Source organism: Drosophila ananassae, chromosome XR, assembly GCF_017639315.1.
Source record: "Drosophila ananassae strain 14024-0371.13 chromosome XR, ASM1763931v2, whole genome shotgun sequence".
NCBI lineage: Eukaryota > Metazoa > Arthropoda > Insecta > Diptera > Drosophilidae > Drosophila > Drosophila ananassae.
Genome location: NC_057932.1, coordinates 17820452 through 17843951, shown reverse-complemented (window position 1 = coordinate 17843951; position 23500 = coordinate 17820452). Strand labels below are relative to the sequence as shown.

General features: G+C 32.7%; 1 long non-coding RNA gene and 1 other non-coding gene across 3 annotated transcripts in view; one reads left to right on the top strand and one right to left on the bottom strand.

The window, feature by feature from the left end:
- The window catches only part of LOC26515501, a 55320-nt gene that overhangs the window by 22907 nt on the left and 8913 nt on the right, over positions 1 to 23500 (bottom strand). Inside the window, exons 1-3 of one of the 2 annotated variants that reach the window (XR_001408206.3) lie at positions 4718 to 4825; positions 4599 to 4656; positions 360 to 505 (exon numbers count right to left, since the gene is read on the bottom strand). This is a non-coding gene — a long non-coding RNA (uncharacterized LOC26515501). Of the gene's footprint in view, positions 1 to 359; positions 506 to 4598; positions 4657 to 4717; positions 4826 to 23500 lie in introns of those variants that run through there. The other variant, XR_004310285.2, reaches the window with a different exon arrangement.
- Trnaq-uug lies at positions 6856 to 6927 on the top strand. Its single transcript has one exon. It is a non-coding gene; the product is annotated as a tRNA-Gln (tRNA).

Here is a 23500-nt window from a genome sequence, read left to right as displayed (position 1 = left end):
AATTAAATTAGTTATCTCGCCATAGCCAATAAAATTAACAAAAAAAAACAAAAAAAAATAGAAACAAAACTATGCCCTGCGGTTTCTTGGCTTTTAATAGATGAGTCTCCTCTTTAAGAAATTCTAAGCTGATGGCATGATTCAAGAAATATTCAAATTTGCATTTTATTAAGTTCTGCCATGCAGTTTTTAGGCTTGTTTTTTATTTTTGCATATATGCTTGGTAATATTTTTAGATGGCTTTCTAGTTTTTTTAGGCTTTATACTTGTTTTCAAGGGTTTATAAACTCTTTATTTTATAAATAGAATCTACATAATAATAACTAACTAAATAATAAATTATCCATAACTTCACTCACCTGAACCTGAAGCTGTAGAGTCCTGGACTTCCTTCCTTCCTGGTCTTGCTTCTGATCCCGCTCCTGATCCTGATCCTTATCCTGCTCCTGATCCTTACCGACGTAGCTTGTCTTCCTCGTCACTATCCCACTACTCTCTACTTAACCTATTTAAAAAAAATATAAAAAATAAAAATTAAGGATAATAATTTATGTATTTAAATAAAAAATAGTTGCATTTCAACTTCTAGGCTAAAAACCTCTAAAAACATTTCCATCTTAAAAGAAGCTAAGAACTATAAAGGCTATTCTATTCTATTACTATTTATTATAATTTAATAATTGAAATATACGAGAATTATTTTAATAATTTTTTATAATTAATATTAATATTTTGTTCCAAATATTAGTAATTGTAAGACATTCATAGCATTTTCATTAATTTTATTAATTTCAATTTCATTAATTTCAATTAATTTAAAAAAAAAAGAAATAAAAAAAACAAAAAAAAAATCAATTTTAAAATCGATTTTTAGTCGCTCCTTATATAGCCGCGGGCCAAAACAGGTTGGGAATTTTAAGAAAATCGGGAAAATCATAAAACTAATATTTTTTTGTCAATGTTTTAGGATCCTTAGAACACTGTTTCCAGGACTAAAAATTAGTTTCCCATGCAGATTATGATGATTCAATGGCGAAAAAGTTCAATAACTTAAAAAATGTATAACTTTTAAAATTAGCTTCTAAAATAGATATTTTATTCTTCTATTACTGTTAGTGCTTTAAAAAAGGGGAAAATAATAGGAGGAAATATTCTGGAAAGTAAGAAATAGTGACTCGATCAAAATTCGCAACAAAAAGTCACTTTCCTAAAATAAAGTTCCCAGAGGAAAGCCTTTATAAGGCAAGTGATGCTGGCTGCGTGTGTCTAGTGACTATTTTAGTCTATATATTATTTAATTTCTGCTTTATTTAACGCAAATTCCGTCTGACACATTTTCCACTCACTCCCCAGTGAGTGCTATGTTTGGCTCGGCACTTAGAGAAATATGTATGAATTCTTGCTCTGGGGGAAGAACAACAAGAGACATTTGAAAGGCTGGCATTTTCAGTTGTCAGTTTTTGTGTGTCTAAAGAATAAATAAATATATATAGAGAATAATATAGAATATTATAATATGCGTCATGCCAGAGGAGGCCTGAGAAAGGAGAGTTTGGCTCGGTGATTTCAATCAAAAGTTTTGCATTCAGTAAAGATTCGATGAAATTCAAAACCACCGAATTATAAAAAAACAAAAATTCCTGAAGACAAAAGCATATAGTTTTTTTTTTTTTCTTACCTGTACGAGAAGAGTACTACTTATACTCTCAAAAGGACAAACTTTCATTCAAGGACCAAACAATAATCAAAGGCATAATGAATGGCCCGCGAAAACAAAACCAAAAATAAAAAAAATAAAAGGAGGAGGCATAACAAAAATTCAAAAATAAATCAAAAAAGGTGGTTGAACCCCCTTTTCAAGAAGCTTCGTCCTTTAAGTAGGTAACCGAAAAAAGGATGCCACCACGGACAAAAAAAAAAAATAAAATAAAAGTAGTGGTACAGTTTCGACAAAAACTATGTCAAGCTCTAAATTTTTATTATTTTTTTTAATTTTATTTTTGGGAACACCACTTGACGGAATGACGAGGCAGATATTATTTGATCGGGCCATTAATTTGTCTCTGGAAGGGAGAATTTATATATTTTCTAGTCCATAGATTAGTCAAGTGCCAGACGACAGGCTATCGCATTCCATTTCTGAAAGAATGAGACTTGATTCTTTCGACTTTCCAACTTAAAGTCAATAGTCATGAAGAGGGAAACGGTATAGAGGCATAGAAGGAAGTACTATACTTAAGAGTCCACTGTAGCGATAATCTACTGTCCAGAAATAGAAAAAAAGGGGCCGGCATTTATCGCCCCCTTGGGATCGGGTTTCAGACCAAAAACTGTCATAAAATATACATGTATGTATAAGTTTGAAATAGTTGAGTTCGTTTATCAGTGAGTTCCCCCCCTCAGAAATAAAGGTAAACTAAATACAAATATTTGCTTATTCAAAGCCCTAAATCGTTCAATGAAATCGAAAAAGAGAGATAGCCCAGAGACTCTACAAATACCAGATAGGTTATACCCCAAAAAAGTGCAGGTAATACTTGGACTAGAAGGAAGAATGGAAGAATTTGTTTAGGTAATAGATTTTAATCTAAGAAATTAAAAAAAAAACTCTAGTGAACTCTAGAGTTCAAAAGGCAATAAAGTTATTAAAGTTTAAAGATAGGAAGTGTTTGAACGCCCTGTTTAGTAATGAGACTACCCCCTTATAGACTTAATTAGGAAAACCTTAGCATTACATGACGCAATAATCCCACTCGATATGCTAATGCCCTTCTTTATTATGTGACGCCGAGTTGGATGGAATTTTTATTACCGTAGAATGAGGTAGGCCAGAGACGTGATGGGTTCTACTCTGTTAATTCTACGAAAAAGAATGTCTTGCGGCTTGCAAATCAGTAATTCATTGGGTGAACATGAAATGATCGCAAAAAACCCATAAAAAAAAGAGTTCTTTTAGGCCCACAAAGGTAACTTCGGGTATTTTCGGGTCTACAGGTGCCTTTCGATTTGTCAATTTTTATGTTTTCACAATTACGTGTCTGAAATACAAGAATTCCGAAAAAAAAAGAATAAAATTAAAACCAGATCAGAGGCCTAAGAATATAGACCGCTTCTCGTCTTATTACGACGTTCATTTCAATTTCAATTATTTGGAAATAAATGTAATTTTAATTGTCTGGATCGGTTTTCCAAAGTAGGGAGAATATTACAAAGAAAAGCAGGACCCTTTCTTATATTATAGAATAGAATAGAAAAGCAACCACCCCTTGGGGGCCAATTTCCACTTAGTTTGGCAAGAAAAAAAAAATATAATATGAAAGAAAGAAAAGTTTCCCTTCTTGCTTGTTGCTTGTTGTATTTCATATTTCTTTTTTTTATTTTTTTATTTTTTACTTACAACGCAGAAAGTTGTTCCGCAGACATAATTGTTAATTTCAGTTTGAATACAGTTTAATTGATGCGCATAATTGACCCTTGTCAGGGCCAGACAAGAGACCCAACCCCGACCCAGACCAGCCAAGACCAGCCTGTTGCCCGACATCGTGAAAATCGTGAAAAGGGTGCGACTTTCGGATACAACCCCTAAACTGACTCTCTCACGTGCTACTTTTCAGATACAATGCCCAGATATACATAGACTGTATGTGTCTGTGTATATCGTTCAGCCAAAGGACTCTGGAAGGGAAATCCTCTTAGTTCGCACACCTCAGGCCATATCTGGGCTATCGCCCTGTTTTGATCGGCAAGTCCTTTATCCTTCAGATCCCCTCGAAGGGGGATCTTCGTCACAATCGAAGTACGTAAATATTTGAAAAGGCTAACGACTTGGATTGATATCGCCGGGAAGCTAATTGTAATGGCAACTACTTCAAAACAACCTTAAACATAAATGGGTAATTGGAAAGGGGTTCAATTTTAATCTAAAATAAGTTGGCTAAAATAATAAGTTGGTCTTGGCTTATTTCGTAATCATTCATTATTATTATGGGATTTATAACTTGTAAATCATAAACTATACATTCAATATATTTTTTACAAAGAAATTTAAATTAAAAATCTTGTAAAAAGTTTTTCAAAATAAAAATAAATAAAAAATCTTGAATTCCTTGAAGAAAAAACATTTCAGATTAAATTATTAAGATTTATTAAGTATATTAAACAGTATTTTTATAATAAAAAACAGTTTTTCAAGCCAAAAAAAAAATTAAAAATTAGCCGACCTTGTCGGCTGCCCTTATATAGGGGGCGCCGGCTACCCAGAACGAGTTGAGAATTATAACTGACCGCCTAAAATGTATTTTTTTTTTATTTAAAGAACAAATAACACTCCTTAACCAAATTATGGGTTTTCCATGAAGTCTATGCCTTTTATTCCTATTATTTTAGCCACTTTTTACTCATTTAAATAAAAATACATGAAAATTTATATTTTTACAAGCTTTTTGAATCATTTTAGAGTCTAAATTTTAGACAAATAAAGATGTAACTAATTTTGGCTTAAAAATTCTATAAATAAGAGTATGAATAATACTAATAATAGTCTGCTAAGCAACAACTATTTTTTTAATTCTAAAGAGTCTTTAAATTGAAACCTTTACCTTTTCGAAAATCATATAATTAATAATTTAATTACAATTCCCTCTAAAACTTTGCTTTCTGTAAAAATTTTTAGAATTAATTAGCAACCTGTTGCATTTAAAATCAAGTTTAATTTCACTTTTGATTAGTCGAAGGGCGACTGCAGTCGAAAACATGACGCACTTTCCACTCCTGACCTCAACCACTAACCATACAACATATAGACTTCTCATTTCATACAACGAAAATGGACGCAAAAATTTCTTGCGACAGGCCCCCGGAGGCCCCAGAGAGAATCTTACTCTCATTCTTACGCTCATTTTTACGCTCATAATCTCATTTAACTTTTTTGGTTGTTCAGTCGCAGAGAGGCGCATCATCAAGAAGGTTCTTCTGCGGTTTAACCGATCTTTATATGTATGCGTGCTCACACATTCACACACACGGTTTCATGGGTGCGTTGGATTTCGTTTTGAAACCAGCTAAAATTTTTGATTTTGTAACTTTACAGGCATGCTACCCTAAGAAAATTGGGATATACATTATACGCTAATGATGAAAAAAATATGTTTTATATATTAATATTTCAACCTATATTTTATATTTGTTATGGAATACGATTAAGTGGTAGCTGTAAAATGTTTTTCATATGTATATATATGCATATGTCAACGAATGCATTAAAATTTATATATTAAGGTAGAAACAGGGTATATTTCAGTCGATTGCTTTTAAGTTGTTGTAGTTCTGCCAGCGGATGGTGTTCCATACCCTTCTGATAGATGATTTTTGTGGAGTGAGAATAAACAAAAACAGCTGATTTTTTGTTTCCGTGGGCATCAGTAGGGTATGCAAGAACCATCCGTTTGAAAATAACAACAGTGAAATTTGGGTTTTAAATAAAAGCGACTGAAAGATACCCTGTTTCTATCTAAGTACAATGATTTTTAATTGTTCGTAAATATATAAATACCTAATTTCGTAAATATATATGTGAAGCATTTTACTGCTGCCACTTAATCGTATTCCATAACAAATATAAAATATAGGTTGAAATATTAATATATAAAACATATTTTTTTCATCATTAGCGTATAATGTATATCCCAATTTTCTTAGGGTAGCATGCCTGTAAAGTTACAAAAATCAAAAATTTTAGCTGGTTTCAAAACGAAATCCAACGCACACATGAAACCGTGTGTGTGAATGTGTGAGCACGCATACATATAAAGATCGGTTAAACCGCAGAAGAACCTTCTTGATGATGCGCCTCTCTGCGACTGAACAACCAAAAAAGTTAAATGAGATTATGAGCGTAAGAATGAGAGTAAGATTCTCTCTGGGGCCTCCGGGGGCCTGTCGCAAGAAATTTTTGCGTCCATTTTCGTTGTATGAAATGAGAAGTCTACATATATGTTGTATGGTTAGTGCCTCAACTCAATTATGGCTGCAGAATGCATCCTACGCAAGGACGAAGGATCCCACACGGTCAGGCCATCCGCCCACTTGCTGCCACTCCCACTGCCACTGACACTGACACCCACAGACGCCCACTGAAGGACCTTGAACACCCCGTTGGGATGTCCTGGGCGCCTGCTGCATTCATATGCAAGTCTCTCATATATCCGTTATCCTTATGCCACTGGCTCTCTCTCTCTCCCTCTCTATCATCGCTCTTTATCTCTTTCCTACACTTTGCCAGATTACACTTGAAATATGAGTGTTTTATGGAATTAAATATTTTTATATAAAATTTTTTAAAATTATAAGAAATTTATTTTAAACAATTATCTATAAAAAGATATATCTAAGGAGGGTTTTTATTTAATTTATTTTTTTAGAAAACTTACTCTATTCAAAACTCATTTTTTTAGAGAATAAAAACAAAAAAAAAACAATTTTAGTAAAATAATTTTGAATAATAGTTTAAAAATTTGTAGTTTTTAATTTTCTAGCCTTCAAACCCCAAAAATTAATAAGTATTAATATTAAATTAGAATAATGAACTAAAAAATAACAAATATATTATATTTTTTATAGAAAGTATTAAAATCTTTAAATATTTTTTAAAAAATAATATAATCCTTGCTCTATAATTCATAAAAACCCCTATCCTTTCAAATCCTTTTTTTTTTTTTTTTGCGAGTGCAGCCACCCCCATTGGGGTTAAACCTGGCGCAGGCTATTTATAGCCTTCGCACTCTCCGTCTCTTTCCGGCACCTCGACACCCTCTCGCTTCCGCTCTTAGCCAGGCTTCTGAGCCGGGGAACTCATGGGGTTCTATGGTGTAATGGTTAGCACTCTGGACTTTGAATCCAGCGATCCGAGTTCAAATCTCGGTAGAACCTTTCAAGAAATTATATTTTTTTTTCTATCTATTTTTTTTTAAATATATTTTTTTTCTGAGTGTGATTTTTAGGCATTTTGTCGCCCTGTCACCAAAATCGGTCGCTTATCGGACGCGGATGATTGACAGCGCGGGTTTGGAACGTCAATTCACTTTTTATTTGCCCATCAATGGGGATGATCATCATCATATCATCATGATGATAATAGTTTTGGGAGGGGAAGGTGGGGAGGGAAGGGTCTTGGTCAATAGTCGGTACTTCATTGGTCATTATCTCGTTAATCAAATCGACAAACTTGTTCGTTTATTTGCACAATTGCCATGGGCCACCCCGGAATCATCTCCCTCTCCGATCGAAAACCCATTGAAATCATTTCAATCTCACAACCTTTTTTTTCTGTGGTTTGAATGTGATTTGTGTCACGTGATATGACAGGAGGCACGGGGAGAGTGGTGGGGCAGGAGCAAATAACTACTAATACTAACAAAAAAAAGGAAAGAAACTGGCTCGTGTGACATCTTTTCTGAATGGTCATCGTGAGACGAAAAAGTTAGGGTATCGAATGGTTATATACTCCCCCAAAAAATAGTTGGTGGTTTGAAGTTTTATAGAAATGGAATAAAAAATTATATTAAATAATATTTAATATTAATCTAGACTTGTTCTTGTTGGTAGTAAGGTAGTAAGTAAAAAAAGACAGTTTAAAAATAAATTTAAGAGATATGACTGTAAGTCTTATAACTATTTTTAATATTAAACCATAATTTATTTTTTGTACCAATTTTAAGTTATTCTATAGTAGTTAAAAATATTTTTGACAATATCGTTTTTCAAAATTCCCTTTCTCTAATATCGTTTTCTCAATATCGTTTTTAAAATGACACTTTCCCAATATCGTTTTCAAAATGGTGTTTAAATAAAACGTCAAAAGTGTATCTTTTACTTCTTCCAAGACTTAAAAAACCTTAATAAGTCTTAAGTTAACTATAAAATTGAGAAAAAAAGCCGTGTTCCCTGTTTTAATTCGAAAAACCTCTGTAAGGCCCAGCCTAGTGCCTCGTAACATTCTTGGAGGGCATCAAATCTTCGTGTTGGATCAATTTGCGCTTCCTTTCGTGTTTGCTTGTCAAACAAAAAAAAATTTTTCCATTCAGTTTCTTTAGATTTTATTGTTGTTTTTTCTATTAAATTTTTTTTTTTTTTGTATTTTTTATGTTTGGCTTCATTTGGAAATCTGCGGTTCCGTAATAAATTTTGTTTCTGTGTGGCATTTTTTTTTGTTTTTTTTTTTCGGATTGTCGGCCACACGCGCAAATGTTTAGGGCCAACAGTTAACTTAAGGCCGGCCTTCACTTAGGCTTTTTCTATTAATTTTTTGGTATTGTTTGTGTTGTTTCTGGCCTATGTCTTCTGTAGGCTTTTAAGCCAGCCCTTTAATGGCCAGCAAATTTCCGCGCTTGGCAACACAGTTTTAGGTTTTGCCAAAAAAAAAATTAGAGACAAAAAAAAAACAAGACTAAAAAATGGTTGTAACGAAAAGTAAAAGTTGCCCGATTCTACAGATTAGGCCAACAGCCTAAGCCTAAAACTTTAACCGGAAATGTTAACATCAATTTTCACAAACTGGCCAAATAGTTTTTATACATATTTTTTTTTTAAATAAATATATATATAAATATATATATATATTAATTAGTAAAATAGCTGCAAGCTACTTATGGCAGTCATTGGTAGAGCCATCATTATTATGGCCATCATCCAAGGAAGCCTCTGGCCAAAAGAAGAGACTCGGTTATCCCTTAAAAAAATTATTTGAAAAAGAGTTGGCTATCTGGGAGGTCTATATATGGGTTAAAAAAAAAATATAATAAAAATAATTTAAATTAAAATACAATTAAAATACAGACATACCTTGTCTTAAAAAATTTCTGGCCAAAAAAACGTCGAAAACCGGTAAGGAAAAGCCGGTGGGCCCAAAACACTTGTTGGCCAGGCTGTGAAAAGTGCCTAAAACCTTTTTATTTTTATTTTTTTTTGTCTATTTTCAGGTTTTCTATTTTTTTTTTGAGACAATTGTTGCGCGCGTGTGGCCCCCTCCCTTGGCAGCCCGAGACCCCCCCTTTTTTTGCCAGAAAGCCAGTGGCGTCTGTCCGTTACAATGTTCATTCATTTTTTAAAACGAATTTCAACATTTTTTTTTATACATTTTTTATTTTTTTTTTTAGCAGAAGCAGAAGCAGCATCAGCCTAGACATCTCGTATCTTTCATCCCAGGCCCAAAACAAATCACTTCTGTGTCTTCACTCATTCACACCAGCATCTATTATATATATATGTACTAATATATATATATAGACGACTTATATTCATGTCGTCTGGCTGTCTGTCAGGGCCGGTGGTGTACTGTCCAAAAGACATTAGTTCGTAACTTAATTAATGTTTTTGTGTTAATTGCCGGCAGCAGCAGCAGCAGCAAAAAAAAACTAACGAATGGAAACCAAAACAGACAAAATTCAAAAGTTTAATGGAAACTTGAAAGAAACATGCCTAAAAATTAGACAAAAAAAAAAATTAGAAAAAAATAATATGAATGAAGCCATCGAGAATTAAATTGTAAAAAACTAAGAAGATGCTGGAAAGTATCTTTTTGCCTAAAAGATATCGATCTTAACAAGGCCGAAAAGTCAAGAATTGTTTGTAGTTCTTGGTGCCGGCTCTTGGGAGAGGCTCTTCCGAGAATTCTCCAAAAAGTGACCCAAATGACAAAAATTATCTAAAACTAGTGGAAGATGGACTGCTCAGATAGCGATTTATTAGTGTTGTCACTGCCAAAAAAAAAAAATAAAACAAAATCTACAAAACAATTGATTCCTAAATAGATAGTGTTTTAGGCTTTTTTAGTTTTTTTTAGGCTTTGATTTAAGACCTTACTTCCTGGCAAGAGAGTTGGTCTTGAAAATATTAAAACGTTATAAATATATAGTATTCTATACTCATTTAAAGTATATAGATATAGGAGCAGATAGTTCATATAAATATATAGTGTATTTTTCATGGACAAGAATCTATCTTCCATTATTGGCAAGAAATATTTTTAGTTTTTGGTCTATTAGTTTATATTTGAAACAAGCTTTCTTATTTTTCTTAATGGTTTAACTAATTTTTAAATATTTAATAATATTAGACAGACTTCTTAAAGTGTTTTGGAATTCCCTAAAAAAAAGCCAATTTGGTAAAATAAACTAAAGATTTAAATTGAAAAGTAAGTACTATAGATTAACGATTGATTCTATAGAAAATAGATTTTAAAATCTTTTAATTATGAAAATATACACTTTTATATAATATTGTAATTGCTAAAATACTATTATCTTTTATATTATTGGTACCAAGCTTCTAAGGCTTCTATTTACTTAACACTTTTTAAAATAAAAACCTAAAAAAAACATAAAAACACCTAATTATAAGCCCTACACCAAAATTCCTGCCTTGAAGCCACTCCAACATAAGGGCTCTTTAATAAATGCATAATAAATGTATCTACGGCCAGAAGGAAAATAAAATCGAAAACTGTCAGAAAAGAAACACCTTGGAAAGGTGAAACAAACAAAAAATAAAAAAATCCATCAATGTAGTAACTTTTTTATGGTTTTTTTTTGGGGGGTCTGGAACTGGGGGGCAGTTTTGACACTTCTTCGCCGGACGTTTCAATTATTTGTTGGCCAAAATGTCAAATGGCCAGACAAATTAACAAAATGCATAATTCATAATGGTTGCAGCATGGTTTTGGTTTGTTCTTTTTTGAGCTTTTTGGCCTAAAAGGCAATTTTGGATAATTTTTTATTTTATTTTTTTTTGTGGTGGCAATGGCGCCAATTGTCCGACTAGCGATGGTTTCGCTTATGGATATTGGTGTCATAATATTCGCAATCTAAGCCTAAGTAGGCTACGTACTAGTTAAGTTTTTATTTTTATTTTTTATTATTATTTTTTTTTTTTTTTGGTAGGGAGAGAGGTTGGCCAATTATCTGGTCATAGTTGCAGATACAGATACAGTTACAACTCGTTAGATACAAATTTGTTGGGGCAATGACTTTGCAGTTCGCAGTGAAAATATTGAACAAAAAAATTGAACAAGTGACAATTACAGGGAATTGCAAAGCAATAAGTGATAAGTGACGAAGTGATGATTATAAATCAAGTTAATGTAATAAAATAATAGAAAAATATAACTATTTAGTAAAACTGAGTAGGGGAGAGTAATTTGTAAGCTCTGAGAGCTGTTTTATTTGAAAAACTGTACTTTTCTAGACACTTTCGAGCTTAAAAATTATATAAAAAATAATGCTTATTATTTGCCCTTAATCCTTAGTCCTTATATACCCTTTTCCGAGCACTAGCTACCCTGTAATAATATCGATTCAATGCCCAAAGTCTGACTAAGCCGGCCGGTGGCGTTGACGCTCTACGATGACGCCATCTGGTGGCCAACACTGTCACTGATTGTTTTTTTTTTTTTTGCCATCCGCCCACCTCTCTTGGTACCCCCTTTTAAGCCCCTCCCCACCTCTGCTATCCCCCTCCTAACCCACTCAAAAGCTACTTAAAGACATCGTTGTCGACGCATTTGGCCCGAAGTCTGTGGCTGCGTTTTTTTTTTTTTTGGCCTCGGCCCCGGTGTGGCAGGTTTTTCCTTTTGGCCAGTCTCGTGAAAATGCATTAGCCGGCAGCCGCAGTCTGCATGAATCATATGCCCCAAAGCCCAAAAAAAAAAAAAAGGAAATCACTAGAAATCATACTACATATACTGTAGCCAAGTGGAAGAATCTAGTTGTATATAGATTTTTGACCATTTTGCCTTTGCATTTGGCCCCGATTCATAAAATAAAATGGCAAAAAATAAAATAAAATAAAATCCATGTTAATTTCTCGAGTGCTTTATTGTCTGGCCGGAGTTCAAGTGGATTTATCTGCGGGATACGTTGTATCTGGGGATTGGAAATGGCGCCGTTCAGATAAAAAGTACCTTTAAGGCCTAGGACGGGTTCAAGGGACTAGAGACTAAGATATTTAAGACTGTTTTTAAGGTTTTAATAATATTTTAATAAATTTTAATATTTAAAGTTTTTTTAATTTTAATTTTAAAGCTTTACTACAAAAAATGTCTTAATCACAAGCCAAATAATTAATTTCCCCATAGTTCCCCATTTTCCATAGTACCTATTTTTTATTTTAAGTCCCTAGTATAATTTTTTGTAACTTAAAAAAAAACCTAAAAAAAAACCTTCCCACAGCCCAGATCTTTTAAAAGATTTTCAAATTTTGGAATATTTTCACGCTTGTTTCGCTGAGAAATCATTTGTCCCCAAAAACTCGAGTGTGTTTTTTAGGTTTTCTGTTTTTTTCCCCATTTTTCGCGGAAAAGGGCTTAAATAGATTTTGGCTTGATATGGTAAGTGCACGTAGCCGAGAAAAAAAAGAGCATGTATTCAGAAAAAATAGGAAAAAAAAGGAGAAAAAAAACCGGGTCTGAGAGTCCCGTGTTTCTATAATTCACGGGCAATTAAAAAAAAGCCCGAACTGAGCCACTCGCTTGGCAACAACTTACCAAAAAAAAAAATATACATATATGTAGAAACTAAACCAAGTTTAGGAAAAAATAGATATTTCGTAGATAGTCAGAGTCGGAGAGAGAGATGCGATGTTCATTAGGCGACGCATGCGCAGGTAGGCCTACATTTAATGTAATTATCAATGATTAATGAATTGCTTAGGCAAACATTGTGCGAACGAACCGAGATACTCAGATACTCAGATACATAGATACTCAGATACATTTGCTGCAGATACCCTCAGCTACTCAGATAGAGCGGCAAACAGCAAACGATCTAATGACCAAAAAAAATATAAACCCCTTTTCCCAAAAAAAAAAAAACAAAAGAATCGATCGATATATTTTTTTAACCTTTCAGGTAGCACCCATGGATAAATAATAAAATGTAATGTACAAAAATAAAATAGACAAAAAATAGAGAAAAAAAAATAGAGAAAAAATTAACACAAAATCCTAGACCCAGACCGCTCTAATTTCGCAACTACAATTAGCGACCTGGCACTTTTGCCATCCACCCGATACTTCCAGAGGAGGTCTTTACTTTATAGGAGGTTACCCCCTGATCTTTTTTTTTCACTCTTTTTTTTTGGGCGGCAACAAAGACTAATGATTGGAAAACGATTTCTTCAGTACAATTAAGCGGCGTGTGAATATCGAGAGACTTTAAACAGAGTGTCTGCCGTTCACGCCCCAGTCTGGCTTTAAAAAAAAAAAAAATAAGAAAAAAAAAATCATATATTATATATATGCAACATGGTGGCGTCATCTACTACCGGGGGGCACTACACGAATAATCATAAAATCATAAAAAATATCTAAGAGTCTCTATATTTTATAGGAAAGCCAATAAAAATTTCGACTCTATCATTTGAATTTTAAATTACAAAAAGGCAACACCTTATTTTAGCTCTTCGGGTGGCTCAAGTAAAAGTTCGATTTGTCAAAGCCCATCTGAGATTATTCATCATTCGGAGAGACAGAAGAGAGTCTTCCATTAATCCCAGAAGGCCTATGGGGCTCTGGTTGTCTTATTTTTGCATAAATTATATTATAAGATATATGTTAATATTTTTTTTATATTTTATTTACAAGATATTGTAATTAAAAAGACATTATAGGAGTTATAATATGATATTTCTTTTAGAACCATAGCTTCTATCATCCCTCTATTGTAACTATCTCTTTAGAAATAAATCTATTAAAAAAATACAATTTACAATTAACAATTAACAATTAAGAAGGGCTAGGAGGGCAAGGAGGGGTAGTAGAGGGTCTCTTGAAAATACTGCGTACTGAATACTGGTTTTCGGCTTTTCAAGTTCTTGCTTCTTTGGCTTTGGCTTTCCAGGTTCTGATCATTCGTGTGCTCAGCTGTTTGAGCAACAAAAAAAAAGCACAAAAATTAAATTAAAATAGAAAAAAAAGGCCAAAGAAATACAATTTATCTGCGCAGTTACATAAATTTTTTTTTTATTTTATTCTTCAAGCAGATTGGCCGGGTCTAGGGTCTAGGTCCATGAATGGAAATGGAAAGGGGGGCCTCCATCAGCCGTAGGGCCTAGGAATTTTGGGTCTCAGAAGGGCGACAAAAATTTCAAGGGGTTTAGGGTTGGAAGAATATTTGATTTATTATTTTTTGAGATTTTTAAGAAACTAAATCGAAGATAAAAAAAATAGTTTAAAGCTTGAAAAGTCAATAATTTGCATGTTTATTCATTTTTTAATGTCAGTATTAGTTTACAAATATTTTTTATTAAATAAATTGTTGCTTTTTAATTAATATACATTCTTTAGTTTATTATTAATTTATTTATAATTTATTTATATGTATTTTTGTTTAATACTGAAACATAAGTTCTTGATCAGATTTTGATTACTTTTTATAAGAAGTACCGGCTATCATATACTCTAGATCCTAAAATCTTTTAAGAAACTATTTCATCAGGCGTTAAAATAATTTTTTAATAATAACTCACACTCCAACTATTTCCCCAAACAATGAATTATTTTTTTTTCACCTGAAAATTAATAGAATCTTGTGAGTTTTGTCGCCTGTGAGACAAAGTGTGAATATGGAAAGAATGTGCGTGTTTGAGGCAGCCAGCAAATACGCATAACAAACGCAATTAAATTTTATAAATATTTAAAAGTAGAAAAAGCGAAAAAAAAAACTTGTATTTACATACTCGACCCACACACCAAAAATATTTTAACAAATTTTTTTTTTTATTGTACATATATACTTAGTTAGGGGGCTTGTATTTTTTGGGTGGTTGGGATGGTATATATAGAGTGGTATATAGGGGATATCTAGTGGTATGATATCGACAGCGAACATGGCCAAAATCGAAAGGGGAAGTCACTACCAACGACTGACTGACACAATCGCCAAAGCACACACATAGTGCGTATAAAAGACTTTTTTATTGCTTTTGAATTTAATTTGGTTTTATGCCTTTTTGCTGTTTCGGTTTTTTGGTTTTTGCTTGGAATGTGAGCCAACTTGATTTGTCAGGTTAACCAAAAAAAAAAAAACAACTACAACAAATATAAAGGTGGCAACGGGTTGACAATGAAAGGCCTAACAGCCTAAACAGGGCCTCGAAAAAAGGCCCCCCTCTTTTCGGTGTTTGGCTTAATTATTTATGTATTTATGATCGGCGCGACAAGTGAGCCCTAATACATAATTATATATACGACAGATGTTTGCTCATGTTTGTACACATTTTTTTTTCCGCCTCTATGTTTTTTTTTTTTTGGCCCGAAGGAAATTGAAAGTTATTTGCGTTCAGAATTTAATTAGAGAGACGAGTGAAGCCCGGGGACTTCGTGTTGAAAGCCACTTAAAGTTGATTTGTGTCTTTGTGTGGATTAACCCACTTTGTGTGTAGCCACTAGATCCAAACTTAATGGGTTTTATAAGCACATATGTATATATGTTTGTACTATATACTCTTGAGGTCTTGGCTTTAACATAAATAATTTAGGAAATATCATAAAAAATTCATTAAATAAATAAGAGAAGCTGGAGAAATATTTCAAACTTTTTTTTCGGATTTAAAACTAAACTTATTTGAACCTAAGACAAGGTTTATCCGAATCTTTGGGTTTATAATTAAAAAAAAAAAGTAGTTAGTCTAGTTTTAAGTTTAAATACTAAGAATCAATTTAATAATTTTTTTTTAATAAAAAGACCTTCTGTTTCTTTTTGTAATATTTTTTGTATTACATATTTCCTTTATTATTTTCCCATAAATTATTTAACTTAACACTCCATTTCTTTAAACTTCTTACACAATTTCTTAAAAAAATAAACCCTCCCTTTTTTTTCAATTTTTCCCAAAGTGAAAGTTTCTTCTATTGGCTTGCCAAAAAATGAAAAAAAAAATACAAAAAACTGAACAACAAATCTTAAGGAAGACAAAAAGAAGCGTATTTCTTGGTAACATAACCCGATAATGAGATCTACCTAGGCATTATTTCGCCAATCATGTGAGAAACAAACAAAAAATACAAAAAAGGTTGCACACTTTTTAAAATTTTTTTTTTTTTTTTTGGGGCAGGAAACGGACTCGAGATCGAGTTTTTGGGATCTGGCGACCGTCACACATTTTGGCATTGACATCGCTGGCGTCCCCCCCTCTTGAGAGAGGGGTTTAGGGATAGACCCCCCTCTATCCAAATCAGGGGCGAGGGCTAAGAGGGGCTATGGGGAAGTCGAACGCCACGGGCATAAAGTTCACACTCGTAAGTAAATAAATTTAAATGGCGGCACTTCTGTTAATCTTCTTCTTCTACTATGGGGCTTGGGTCTTCTTCTTCCATGTCATCTTCTTCTTCTTCTTACTTCTTTTTTTTAGCCTTTTTTTTGTATTTTGGAGGTTTCTTGTATTTATTTTGATTTTGTTGTTCTTTTCCAGTTAAAAAAAATTAGGGCTTAAAAATATAAAAAATAAAATAAGAAAAATAAATCCAATTTGTTTGTTTTTGGAGTGTTTTTTGAAGTACATTTTATTTTTAAATTATAAGAAAACTTGGCTCTAAATTATTAAGTATTTTTTAAAAACTCACTATTTTCTTTATCCTTTGAAATATAATTTTGTTTACCTTCAAAATAGAGAAAAATATTCCAATATTTTCTAGGATAGAATTTATTTCAAAATAATATTGAAAAACTATATTTTTTTTCCAAAAATAAGACGAATTTTTCAAATGCTAACTAGATAAAAAAAACCTCAGAATAATTTCTACATTTATAAATAAACATTTAAAAAATGATTGTTTCTCAAAACATACTAGAAAATATGCTACAAAATATACTAAAATATATAATACAAGTATAAATATATACTTGTAAAATATATACCAATATATATACTAACTTGAATATATATCTTTTGCAACTAAACTCATTAAAAACCTCTATTATTTCTCTCAGTGCCCTTCAACCTACTCACTTAGTTGTCTCTCGTGTGTATTTTTTGTGTTTTGTGAGCCAGGTTCGCGAAACGTTTTTCATAAGAAATTCAACAGGCAAGCTAAAGATTTCGTTTCTTGAGCGCTGGGCATTAAGATTTTTATGGTTATTAATTTGCTAAGTAATACGAAGACGATCCGGACGATTCGGAGGTAGCCGGGCACTGAAGGTACAATATGGGCTTAAGGAAAGATCGTTCAGGCTCAAAAAACTCTTCCCAAAAAAAAAAACTCTGAAAAAAAACTGAAGTGGACAGCCATAAAGGGCCCCGAAAAAAAAAACTTATCGTTTTCTTGGCTTTTTTTTTCTGGCAAGTTTCTGTGAATGAAGAGCACTTTGCATTGAAGAAGAGCGCGAATAAAAACGCACATTATTATTTTTTGGTCTTCGTTGAATATTTTTCCTTAATTTTTTTTTGGCTTTTTTTTTATTTTTGAGGCAGGAATTGTGGCTCATAAATAATCGCAGCGGGTTCTCATCTCCAGACTACAGACTCCAGATTCCAGACAACTAGAAAGTGCCTCTGAGAACTTGATTACCAAATATTAATTTTAATTTGCATATTTAATTTTTTATTTAGCTAATTTTTAAGGCTCATAAAAAGGAAGATTCAAGAGAAGAAATGAATAGTTAGCTCTTTGAGTTAAGTACTTAATTATTTATATTTAAATATAAAAACATCTACTTCCCTTTCTGATTATTTATATATATTTTTTTATTTTTTTTTTTAAACTGCCGAACCTCTGATCATCCTCTTTTTAATATTGTCGTCGGTTTCGTAATTTGATTCCAGTTAAAATGAAATGAAATCTTGTTGCCCTAAAAAGCGAAAAGTCCCAAAAAAAAAATAAAATAACATAAAAAAAAAACAAAACGCAAAAGTGCTCGCATATCTTTCTGGCGTTTCCTTTTGAACTGAAACTCTGAGGATGCCGCTTCGAAAAAGGCTTTTAAGTTCCAAGTCCCATATTCGAGGACTGTGTTCGAGTTCGACCCTTTTATGCGGAATACTCTTCAGAAACAAGGAATATGGCTTCAGATGTGACCTCAAAAAATGTCAGACTAATGGGAAAATATTGCTCATCCAAAGGAAATTAAAAATTATTATTTAGGAAATTAAAAAATAAATAAGAAACTCATTAGTAAACTCTCTATAAATTTATTGTTTCTAAATAAATATAGTTAAAATATTTTCAAGATTTTCTTTTTAAAAAATATCTTAAAAATACTAACAATTAAAATACTTGAATAATAGTTTAAAAAAAGACTCTATCTCTCAACTAAGCTCAAATAATAAAGAGTATCAATAGCTTTTTTCTCAAATAAATTTCCAGAAATTCTTTTTCTGATTCTTTATTTTTTATTCCTTTTTTTTTTATCGCAACTCGATTGTTTTTTTTCCGGATTTCAGACACGGCTTGTTCTGGTTGAATTTTATGGGAATTTTGGTAACATTTCGCACATTTATCTTCTTTTTTGGAGCAACTTCTCTTAGTGGCCTACGCGAAATTGACAAAATTTTCGGTCCAAAAGGGAAACCTTTTCCGGCTAAAATAAAATGCCAAAAAAAATTGATATAAACCAGTTTTCAAATCGCACGTGCTGCCAATGTTTCTTGTGGTCAGTTTATAAATGTTTTATATTTGAAATGATTTTATTTGGAGGCTCCTCTCTCTCTCCGACGTAGTTGTAGTTGGCATTTTTATGTTCATAATTTATGCGACGCCTCAAACGAGTCATTTGCATACAAAATGTTTGAAATGGCATTGATTTGACAACGCCATGGGATCTCGGATATCGGATCTCTAAAGATCTCAACTGAATGGAGATACAAGTCCAAATCCACCGACTCTGTCAGACACTTTGACTCGATCAGGTGGAGCTTCCCCACAACTGAATAGAAGAATATAAATTCCGCCAATTCTTCCATACCAGGCCCCCCCTTGGCAACAACAATCACCAACACCCGAAAGACACCAACTAATTAATGAAATCTCAATCTAATCCAACCGATCGATGTCATTTAAATATGTATTTTGCGTTTTTTTCTTTTTAGTTTCTGCACCAAATAGTCTAGAAGAGACAAAGTGATGACAGCGTGACACGATTTTTAATTAATGTTCAATTAAATTGGCTTGTAGGCTCTCGAGATAAGGGATCTGGTTTTTGGTAGCTATTTATATTTTTTATTTGAATAATAAACTAAAGGGGCTTGATTTTAAAGATTTTTTAAGAGTTTCAGACTCAAATATTATATATTTCTCGAAGTATTTTAAGTATTTTAAGAAACAGCTTTCCTAATAAATCACCAAGAAATCCATTAAATTTCTTAAATTTTCGATTAAAATGTCCACGTAATGTCACGATCTACGAATATCTTAGGCATTATATTATACTTTTTGAAAGCCCCCCTAGATAATCCAAAGAAATCGAGTTCAATGGAATGATGCCGACGACACAAAAACAAAAACTAAATAAATAAAAAAGGAGAAAAAAAATGAATAAAAAGGCAAGATGAACCTGTTGTGTTGAATATGCTAAGCATATGCATTGACATTCCTTAATTTGCCTAATAATCGGCCCGTTAAGTTGAAATGGCCTGGCCTGGCCTGGCTTGGCAACAGTTTATATCAGAAATCAGAAATCAAAAATCACTAATCAGAAATCAATATTAATATCAGAAATCAAACATAGAGATCGATATCTAAATTGAGAGCAAAGGTAGAAAATTGGAAGTTGGAAGAGATATATTAAGGAAATTCGGGTACACTTTTTAATAAAAAAATAAGTAAGAAGTTCACAACTTGTTTTTATAAAATATTTTTCATATTTTGTAACAAATATCTAGAATCTCAAAACCCTAAAAAATTATCTTAAATTTTCTCTAAAAGCTTAAAATTCTAAATACCTTCTTCTCCGAATAAGTGACAACTTGAAAATATCGCATTGGACATGCTTAGCAATCAGAGAAATATAATTTTGTCTAGAGCCTATTTTTGAGGGTGAGAAAGGTTTCACAATTGGCAACTAATTGTTGGGCCTAAAGTTTTGATCAAACCGCATCGAATTGTGAACGGTTTCATTTCGTTTTTTTTATTTTCTACTGGCATATCTATCTTTTTTTTTGCTTCTCTGGGCATTGAATCAAGTGACAATTGTTCCAAAGTTCGATGTTGTACGAATAGTTTCTCACTTTTGATTGATTAATTGCCCATTTGATTTGATTTTTCACTATTTTTTTTCTCTCTTGGCGCTTGCCTTTGACAATTCGCCGAATTCTTCGTCATGTGCGTTGTGTTATTTCTGATAAAGCAAAAAAAAAAAAAAACTAGTAACAATATATAAGTATGTATATAAGATTGGCAATTATTTCGTTTGATTTTTGGATTCGGGGACATGGGAACAAAAATTATACTTGACATTCAACGGGAGCTCAATGAAGAGACATTTTACGTGATTGCCATTTAAATAATTGGCGATTGTAGGGGATTTTAGGAGCACCCTTGTCTAATTTATAGCCTTTTAAATTAGTGCTTTATATAAATTTTACAAGACATTTGTTAATTGGTATTCTTTAACTGGTTTAATTTGATTCTTTTCAATAAAGAAATGAGATTCAAGAGGCATAGTTTAAAAAAAACATAATAAATATTAAAGAAACTCCCTTAATTACTCATTATATTTTATGGAAATTATTTAAAAATGTTCTAATAGTATTTCTATTTCTCCCCAAAATTTCAACAATTTCTTCAAACTCCATTCCAAGTCTTAAATCAGTCATTAAAAGTCCTTTCAATAATACCCAAAAAAAATAAATTCCCTTTTCCTCAAAAACTAACTCCAATAATTCCAAAAATTTCCCATTTTTTTATACCCTTGCAGAGGGTATTATAATTTTGGTCAAAAGTGTGCAACGCAGTGAAGGAGACATCTCCGACCCTATAAAGTATATATATTCCTGATCAGGATCACCTCCTGAGTCGATATGAGCATGTCCGTCTGTCCGTCTGTCCGTCTGTCCGTTTCTACGCAAACTAGTCTCTCAGTTTTAAAGCTATCGAGTTGAAACTTTGCACACACCCTTCTTTCCTTTGCAGGCAGTATATAAGTCGGAACGGCCGGGATCGGTCGACTATATCCTATAGCTGCCATATAACTGATTGATCGGAAATGCCATAACTTTGGTGTTTTTTAAGTTAGAGGGTTGGGAGTTTCTACACATGTTATATTTGACCAGAATATCTTATGTACAAAATTTCGTAAGGATCGGCCGACTATATCCTATAGCTGTCATAGAACGATCGAAATTGGCATAACTTTGGTGTTTTTTAAGTTAGAAAGATGGGATTTGGTAGAGATTCTATTTTGGGAAAAACAATCTGATTTGTCGAATTTCATAAGGATCGGCCAACTATATCCTATAGCTGCCATATAACTGATTGATCGGAAATGCTATAACTTCGTTGTTTTTCAAGTTAGAAGGATGGGACTTTCTGTGCATTCTAATTTGGGCCAACTTATATGATCTGCTAAATGTCATCAGGATCGGCCGTCTATATCCTATAGCTGTCATATAACTGATTGATCGGAAATGCTATAACTTCGTTGTTTTTCAAGTTAGAAGGATGGGAGTTTCAATGGATTCCTCTTTTGGCAAAAAAATTCGATTTTCCAAGTTTCATAAGGATCGGCCAACTATATACGATCCGCTATATATCTAATAATATAAGATGGGTGGCGCCACCTAGCGGACTGCGACTCAGCTGCAAGGGTATATAAACTTCGGCTCCGCCCGAAGTTAGCTTTCCTTTCTTGTTTTAAGTAAACCTTGCTTGCTAGAGAAATTCCTTAAAATTTCCCCTAAAAACCTTTTAAAAGGAGTTGGATTTTGAGTTGGGTTCACAGTTTGAGGTTGAAATGATCACTAACCTCGAATATTTCATTCTTCGGTTGGAAACTTTCAAGGAAGGCCCCGCCGAACAGAAATCGAACAAAACAAGAACTCTGACAAAATAAAAAGGGAATCCTATTAAGCAGGCAAAACGTAAACGGAATTTTAAGTTCATTTGCCCAGAAGAGCGTGCCTCGACTCGTATATGATGATTCCTTTATGATTTTGTTTTTGTTTCTTTTTTTTAACATTTTTCTTTTTTTTTTACATTTTTTTCAGTTCAGGTTTAAGTCTTGTTGCCAGGGCTATTTCATTGGTAACACCACTTTGCCACTCGAGTGTGCCACACAGATCAGCGGGGCCTTTCTAAGAGCCGCTTAGCCTTTTTTTCAACTTCCAGCTCTCCAGGAAGTTCCAGGAATCCAAAACCAAAGAATTTTTTCGCGATTTTTGGTGAGAAAGTTGTGCTTGAGGCTTAATTGTTTTTAGTTTTTAAATAAATGATTTAAAGGTTTAAGAGAAGGGTTAAAAAAAATAAGAAATTAAATAGAAAACTTGATGAAAAAAAAACCGTTTTTAAAATGCCTTAATTTCCACAGTTTTTGGGGGAAAAAAAGACCAAAATTAAGTGGCAAAAGGCCGCCGTTTCAATGGCTCCATTAAAACTTATATTTCTTTACTGCCGAGAGGCTCCAAAGGCAGTGGAGTCCTCCATCAATTCAAGTTGCATCTCTAACTGGAGGCAACAGGTTGCTGCTGTTGCAGCCACAACCACGCCCACTTTTTCTTCTTCTGGACTCTTTTTTTTTTTTTTTGCAGTTTTCAGTTCAGTTCCTTCTTCACTTTGTATTCACAAATTAGACACAAGTTAAACATTTTTACGGTTTGTGAAGTGGAGCCGCCGATGAGCGATGGACTCGTAGACAATTCCAATGATGATGATGTTAACGATCATCATGTTTTTTACTTCCAACTTGTAGCCTTTTTTTCAGTTACACAACAAGAAAATACTATATATATTTTATAGGATTTAGGATTTTAAGGATTTAGGCTTTTAGAAGTTTCTTTTGGTAGAAAAAGTGAAAAATAATAACAAATAATTTAAATCTTTCTTAGCGATGGTCTAACTATGGAATTAGAGTGACCAACGTCGTAAATATTTCAAAGATTTTTTGTTCAAAACTTTTGTTTAGTATTATTATTGAAAAAAAGTGAAAAATAAACTGAACTACTTAGTAATTTCTAAGAGATGGACTTGGGATTAGTGTTACCAAAGTCCTAATTATTTCAAAGATTTTTTGTTATATACTTATATACTTATTTTTTCTATACTAACTTATTTCCCTTCTCTAATTATCTCTAATTCTATCTCTTATTATTACTACTAAATAAAAAATACTACTATTGCTCTTATAAACTATTAAATTGAGTAATCTTATTATTATTTTTTGTTCAATAAACTTCGTGTAATTTTCTCTCAGTGCACTCCAGTGCGTCCCTCTTCATTCCAGCGCATCACTCAAAATTTACTTACCATGTAAAGCATGACCGTGTGAAACGATGCCGCCATCGTCTGCCCCACTGCCTCCAC